Below are 7,942 nucleotides of genomic sequence, written 5' to 3' on the forward strand. Positions count from 1 at the left end.
GATCCTTCCAAAACTAACTGCCCTGCATCTCCCTGTGTGACCTTCACACCTGGAAAATCTCGTCCCAGACTGTGCTCAATCTCTGTCCAAAGGAGACGGAGTTTGGCTGTGCCAAGTCGGCGAATGCTGGTTTGCTTTTCACTTAAACTTGACCCTTGTTTAACCAGTGAGTGCTCTACATCCATCAACCTGGCCTTCACCTGAGAACGTTTCCCAACAACAACAGCCATCCCAACCTCGCTGTACACCTTCACCTCATCTGTGACCTGACGGGAGCTGCAGGACTGAAGCAAAGCTTTAACTTTGTGAGGGTCAACCTCATAGTGGCACAGATATCCATCAAAAACTTTGTCTACTTCAGCTTTCCAATTTCTAACTTCATCTTCTGCACCAGGTTGAGCTAAGCACCTAACTAAAGCCCTCTCATCCTCTGGGTAAAGCTTGGCAGAGCAGGCCACAGAAGAGAGTTCTTTCTCTAGTTCTTTCCCAGCGTTGGGGCTTTCCTTTAGGTAACGAAGGAGGTAAAGGTCAAGTTGTAGTTCATAGTTTCCACCACTTGGTGGAGGAGTTGAAGCAGGAATGGACTGTGGGCTCTGTATTGAAAAAAGAGGTCCAAATAATGTTAATTTTATTAAATTGTCTGTTTTTACAGCCTCAGTGGTATTTTATAATTACATTAAATTAAGAACTGTACATGTAAATCAGTGCTTGAATAAACCACCTTAAAAGAATGACAAAGTTTGTGCTAACCTGTACTGGAGCTGTAAAATCAGGACTTGCAGTGGAGGTGGTGATGGGAGAGGAGGGGGGATCCAGGCTGCCTCGTACAGTGAATACCAGACAACCATCTGCAAGCTCCACAACATGCTCATATCTCTGCAGGACTGCCTGCTGATCTAAGACAGACAAAGTGACATTAGTTATTGTGAGTTTTAAACAAGAGAATTGCTGCTCTTTGACATTAACCACAGACCGTTTATTACATGTGACTCTTTCTCTCCTTGCTGTCACTTATTGTTTGAAAATAATCAAGGTCATAGGGCAACATTTGGTTAATTTTATATTCTGTATTTCATTTCCCTTTTTATTAATGGCAGTGGGCTAAAATGAACAATTTTACTTTTTATAACAGTGGCTTTAAAGTGCAAACCACGCTTTTTCTGTCTGTGTTGCAGAGATAACACTCAGACCATTTAATTACACACATGTGTGTCAGTGCACTATCCGTACTGCCTGCCTCCCTTCTGCAAATGCGCAAAAGTGGTCAGTCAAAGGTTACAATTAATGGGCCTATTCAAAATAATCCAACTAAATCTTTCAAATCAAGATAACAAAATGTTTTTTTTATCACTAGAGATGAAACAGTTCACTATGATGTCATGGGAATATTCTTAAGATACGAAAAACCTTATTCAATAGTATATTTTTAAATTCAATCTGACAATGTAGCAACACAGAGGAGGCTAACCCTAGCTGCTATGCACAGCTGTAGGGTTAGCTTTTTTAGGCACACACCCCTGTGATGGTTAGGGTAAGGGGCTTTGGGGAGCTGTCAATACCTTTTATGCTAAAGTGTCTTGCTACCTAGCTAGATATTAGAGTTTCCAGTGTAGACAGGGCATCTCATACAGACTCATCCGGGGGCGTCTCATACAGACGCTGAAGAGTACCTTTTGCATCAAATAACACTTTGTCATCCTTAGTAATTAATTACGAACAGGCACATTTGTGGGAACCTTCTTTGACTGACAGGACCACTTTTGTGCAGGCAGTACGGATTGGGTACCTACAACGTGTAACTACTTTGTACCACATTTTGAACTGGCTGGCTTAAAAGAGATCTGAGATATGGACAGAAATGTTACAACCATCCCCGGCGCCCCGTTCTTCCCCAAAAATCAGATGGAAGACTAAATCATGCCTACACGTGTGTTGACTCAATAAATCAATGTAGAGCCTATAGTTTCATAATAGTTCAATTGTAAGGCACAGCTTTAACCCATACAAGACAGTTCACAATATAAACTAGCCTACTGAAACATGAACTGCTGAGTTAATGACCTACCTCTCTGGTATTTAAAACTGACGCTGTAGACTTTATCGTTCACACGCCTCAGTGGTCCACAGTCGCCTCCTTTTGAACAGCGGTGAATACAAAAATACCTTCGTATTTTCTTAATCTGGTCCCCAAGCAAGCTGGGATACTCAAAGTAAACGGGATACTGATAAATATCGTCCATTATTTAGTGTGGGTCTGATCCTGCTAGACAAACTGACAGAGCAGAGAAAATGAAAGCGACAAAACAGGAAATCACCTATCACACCAAATAAGGAAATGTAATTTTTTCGTAATTTTTTCACAAATGTTTGGACATTAATTGTGGGCTATTTAACCATGTTTCATAGCTGAGGTCTCTGAGACCACAAACTGAGACAGCAGGTGCTTCCTAAATGTAGCAAATCACTTCCTGCCCTCCATCTGCATTTCGCGCCATGGCAACACAGTGACACGTTGCTGTGCGTTTGATGTGCAACGTTCACTTGCAGTACTGTGTTGTAGGGGGATGGGGCGGCTCCAGTGTCAGTTAGGGGTTGACCTTTGTGGGAGCTCTCTGCCTGCGGTGTCCCTTTTTAAATTAATTTGTATTTTCAATAAAGGCTATATTCTATAGGCTAATAGACCTACAGGCTATTCCTGTTTATGTGGTGGTATTCTTTTGCCTGTGGCACCGGACAAGACGATCAGACCAGGTAAACTAAAGCAATGGCAGTGTTACGCTGCCTTCAAATATTTAACCATAAAAGGTTATTACAATAGGTTGCATGTAGGCCTATTTCTTGAAAACATTTAACACAGACACAAAGTTTGCCATCTCAAGCAGTGATCAACTGGCGGCTCGCGGGCCACCTCCGGTCCGCCAAACCTTCCTATCAGTTGCCAACTGGCCACTGATGAAAGTATTGTAATATTTATATATCTGGGGTATAACAGAAGAAATGCAAGTACTGCTAATGTAAATTGAACATTTCCTACTGCCGGAGTTTTACATCAAAAGCTGCCAAAACTGAAGCACAAGTTGGCTTTTATTACAAAGGAGTCACAGAAAATTCAATGTGTTTGTCAGTGAGATTAGCACTGACCGCTGTCATTCATCAAAAATATGTCTACGAAACAAAACAACTGTCATTTTCAACATTTGTTGACAGTGGACCGGTTTGAAATATTGTAGTGAAGCAACAGCCAGGAGCAGACACAGTGAGCTGTTAGATGAAGAGCTGCAGGCTGCACACCTTCACCTTCTCATCCCCAGGTAACCAACTCCTTTCACTTATAGACTCACGTCGTGTGCCGCATAAAGTCAGATCATGACTGCTCACATACTTTTGGAAAAAGGTGTCAGGTGTCACATGCACAATATGGTCTCAGATGCATAACTGCGTTAAATCCATAGACTACAAATTGTCCTTAGGTGTGAGTGTGAGCGTGCCTGGCTGTTCGTCTATGTGTGGCCCTGCGATGGGTTGACACCTGGAGATATCACATGGTTCAGGTAAGCCACCTCCTCTCCAGCCACATCAGCCTTATACAAAAAGACCATGTGACTTGCACAGTTGTATAAAATATACAGTAGTTTTTAATCATGTATAATATGTATTTTTATATCCAGAAACTATGAAAGGAAAAAACAAACTTCTGTGCTCTCTTATTAAAAGTTAAAGTTATTAAAAGTTTCAAAAGGTGCATTAAAATGTAATAAAAACAATACATATTGGGTTCAGTACTATCAACCCTTGTACTGGAACTAATGAGTAAGCTGCAATGAGCAAAAGTTTTAACTCTTAAGTTGGAGTTCCTTTAACTGTCCTTTAATATCCTTCCTTTAAAACAGTAACTTGCAACTACTTTACGATCGCTGTTCGTAGAATAAGCCTCCATCCATAACACATTGTGGCTAAAACTATCTATACAGACACTGATACTATAGGGCTTATAATATCCACCCATTTGCCACAGCGCATTTGGCCCTCTGCAACTATTCTGACGTATTTTCAAGCCTCATGCTCATCTTAACTCCACACCTTTTGCAGATCAAAAATTTGATGATGCATCTTATGGTATCTTTTGACACAACTCCCTGTTGAACTGCACGAAGATGTAGCCAATGGTAACCCTGCATCTGTACATTGGTCATGATCGCATGTTGGACAAAAGCCAGCACTTCATCCAAGTCAGACTGGTTCTTCCTTCTGAACAGACTGAGTCTTCTACAAACTATCTGATTGTTATGTACCAAAATTGCAGTTTTTTTTTGTTACTGAAAGAAAGTCTGAAGCAGAAGTTGTAGTCTAGTAGTAGTTTGAGGTCATCCAAATCTGACATTGCAGGCATTGTTATGAGCAGCACAAGTGATGTAATCTATCTGATCATTTTGAGGGGAGACTTTTGCAGAGGAAGAGGGCAATTCGGTCTCCCTAGGAAAGGATGTAATTTGTGTTTCATCATCCACCATCACAATGACGTCACTGTCAATCTGCACAGACGAAGAAAGAAAAGTGGTTTGGTTGAAATAAACCCTTAGTTCACAGATGTAAAAGATAAATATTCTGGCTAAGCCTGTCACGATAACTACTTTTGTTGGTTGATATATTTTCCCAGAAATAAATGCGATAAACAATATTTTTGTCTCCTTTTATTGTGTTATTGGGTGAAGTCAGCTAAAATCAGGCTGGAGCTTTATAGCGCAGTAAAATTTTACAGCCAATAACAATTATTGATCTTGAATTGTTGCTACAACACTAGTTGACATGTAACAATAGTTTTGATTGGTCTGAGATTTATATAGTGGGCGGGGCACAGCCTGTTCATGTAGTACATGTGTCCTATCCTTTGGAAAATGAGCTTGACATAATAAATTTCACTCATCACTAATAAGAGTGATAAAGCAATTACAAAGCAAAATGTTTATGAAAGATGTTTTGCCAGGTTTTTTCAAATAAAAAAATTCTAATTTAAAAAGAAACTTAGATTTTTGTGGGTACTTTTTTAGCTCACTACACCACAATTTTAATCTAAAATGGACCACGTGACCCACACGATTACTGAGAAGTTACTAAGAAATTGAGGGTGCAAAAGAGGCACATAGATCTTATACGTACTTCCATACAAAACATTTTTTTATATTAAAACAAGAAATTCCCCCAAGCACAGCAACAACAACCAGGTGCTTGTAAATAGCAGGATGAGGCTATGAAAAGTCAAAAAAAGTTTTATATTACTTTACGCTCAAAACCGACACAAAGACAGCAATGTGTAAAAGACACACACCCATAATACAACACATTCAGTTCATTTTTAAATGCATTTTTCAATGAAATGTTTGTTCAGCTTTTTGTTGCATAAAATGTATTTAAGATGTTACTGTGGCACTCCTAAGACAATAATGTTAGGTTGCTCTCTTTACATTTATCCTAAACAGCTGTTCCTTTTAAGTGAATAGCTGGGAAAGTTAAAATGGGCCAGAGGCGGTTTGCTGATACTCAAACTCTCATAATTCCAAACAAATTTTACAAATAAATATTGAAAAGGCCCATGCCAATTTATAAAAATACCATTAGATCTCATGCATAGCTTAGCCTAGTAGATGGTCTAGTTCAGGGGGCTCCAAACCGTTTCAGGAAAGCTCAGTGAATGGAAGAGACACAATATTGCACTGCATCATTTATCCCAAGGAGATCTCATAGAATAGCCGACATGTGTGAGAGTTCAGAGATGCAGTAGTTTTTGGGAAATGTTTTCCCCCCCATCAGAGTCAGAAACTAATAAATGCCTTAGGACAGACCTTTTTTAAAAACTATTTGGTGTAGTCAGAAGTTATGTCAAACAGCAATATCATCATTTATGGGATCAAATAATATAATCATGATTCCATAGGCATACAGGAATTGAGCGAAGGCCGTATGGGGGAGGCCCGCAGTCTCAGACCAAAAAAGTGGCACATTAGGTGACTTCACTCTTATTGACCATTTTATACCACTTAGGCTATTTAATGAATATAATGAACAGGCTATAATAGCGTCAAAATGCTAGAAGGGAAAATAATAACTTCATCCGATGTTTAAACTGAATAAAATAGCATTGCCAACCTACTTAACGTTACTGGAGTTCAACAACTACTGAAGGGGTCTGTTCTCGCACAGGTCTGGTTTGTGTAGCTGACGTCAAGGGTGAAACAGCCACTGGACCAAACCATTATGAGACAAGGGGGGAGGGGGTGATTTCCGCTATGACACACTGCGTTCGTCAAAAACAAGGCCAACCTGCGGAAGATGGACGATATTTACCAATATCCCGTTTTCTTCGAGTGTAACGACCTGCTCGGGGAGCAGATTAAAAAAGTTCAAAGATATTTCTGCATTCGCCGCAGATCAGGCGGAGGAGACTGCGGATCACTGACGTGCGTGAATGATAAAGTTTACAGCGTTGCTTTCAAATATGAGAAAGGTAGGTCGGAAACAGTTCATGTTATTGTTATTTTGTGTTGTGAAAAGTTGGTTAAAGCCCTATCCTATGTTTGCACTAGGCATTTACAAAAACGAAAGGCTCTACGTTTATTTATTATGAACGGTGAAAGACTGAGATTGGAACAGTTCCTTAAGTTTCACTTTCCCGAGAAAACAAAAATAAAATAAAAGGTTCCAGAGTTTCTTTTATGTATATCTCTATTTATTACATAGGCTATATACGCAACATTATACCACCTATAGCCTATATGAAGGGGATATAGAAATATTCCACTGGAAAAGTTAATTCACTGAACCAGCAAACTGAACGAACAAGTAGCATCAGCTGTTGTCAGCAATGAAAGTCAAAGTAGCAAATTAAATTAGCAAAAATACTGTCACAAGTCTGTTACAAGTGGCTACTGCCACATTGAACATTAACACACGTAAAAATCAAAACAAAACGCTGAAATTAATTATTTTTGTTCATGAAGTCATCTGTCTGTTATTAGGAAAAACACAACTGTGGATAGGCCTATGTAGGTACGTCATGATCTTTTACCTAATTTTTATATTTATTTTATTCATGTCATCAGTGCAGTGTCAGATCTCTCCGCCGTGCCGTGGCTGCCTGAAGCTACACCTTCCCTGTCCTCGCGACTGTAAATTCCACTAACCACAAGAAAACAAAAAGGGGAAAAGAGCACGACGAGTGTTACTTTGTGGTTAAAACAACGCTGTTGACACGATGTACAGATAACCTGCAACCTCTGCTGGAGCAAGCGAACTATGCCACGATCAGTAGGCCTATTTAATGTTTAATTAGGCTATAATCAAAACTCATGTTAGGTCTAATTTTCGGGACAACTGGTCACCCTATTAGGTGCAGTGGAATAAAAGATATAGGCTACAATATTTCCCTCTGAAATATAGTGGGATATAGGCCTACAAGCAGGGACGTGCACAGGGGGGTTGCTCTGGTTGCCCGGGCAACTGCCCGTTTGCCTTTCCTGACTCAAGTTGCCCTTCCGACTCGCCCTTCCGAGAAAAAAAAAATAAAATAAAAAAATAATCGCGATCGCAAAGCCTCATTCACTTCCATTCGGGCACCGAAAGTGAAAGTCAGTAGGGGAAGGGCAAACTCTGTTTAAGTGGCTGCACTGCTGCAGCGCTGCCTGCACGTCAGTCGATTCTGTTCCCTACCGGAATTCCTGTTTCCTTCCTTTATGCAATCATACTACAACAAATCATGCGTAGTTTTGCCCAGTTACCATACGTGATACGTACCAACAGAAGTGAATACGAGCTAGAAGCGCAACTGAATGTACGGGAAGCCAAAAGGTTAAAAAAGGATTGTATTTTTTTCCGAAATCTAAGCGTTTTTTTATTTAATATTTTATTAGAAGCGAGTTTTCCCCATCTGTCAATTCAATCTAGATTA

This window comes from Micropterus dolomieu, linkage group LG12, assembly GCF_021292245.1.
Source record: "Micropterus dolomieu isolate WLL.071019.BEF.003 ecotype Adirondacks linkage group LG12, ASM2129224v1, whole genome shotgun sequence".
Lineage (NCBI taxonomy): Eukaryota > Metazoa > Chordata > Actinopteri > Centrarchiformes > Centrarchidae > Micropterus > Micropterus dolomieu.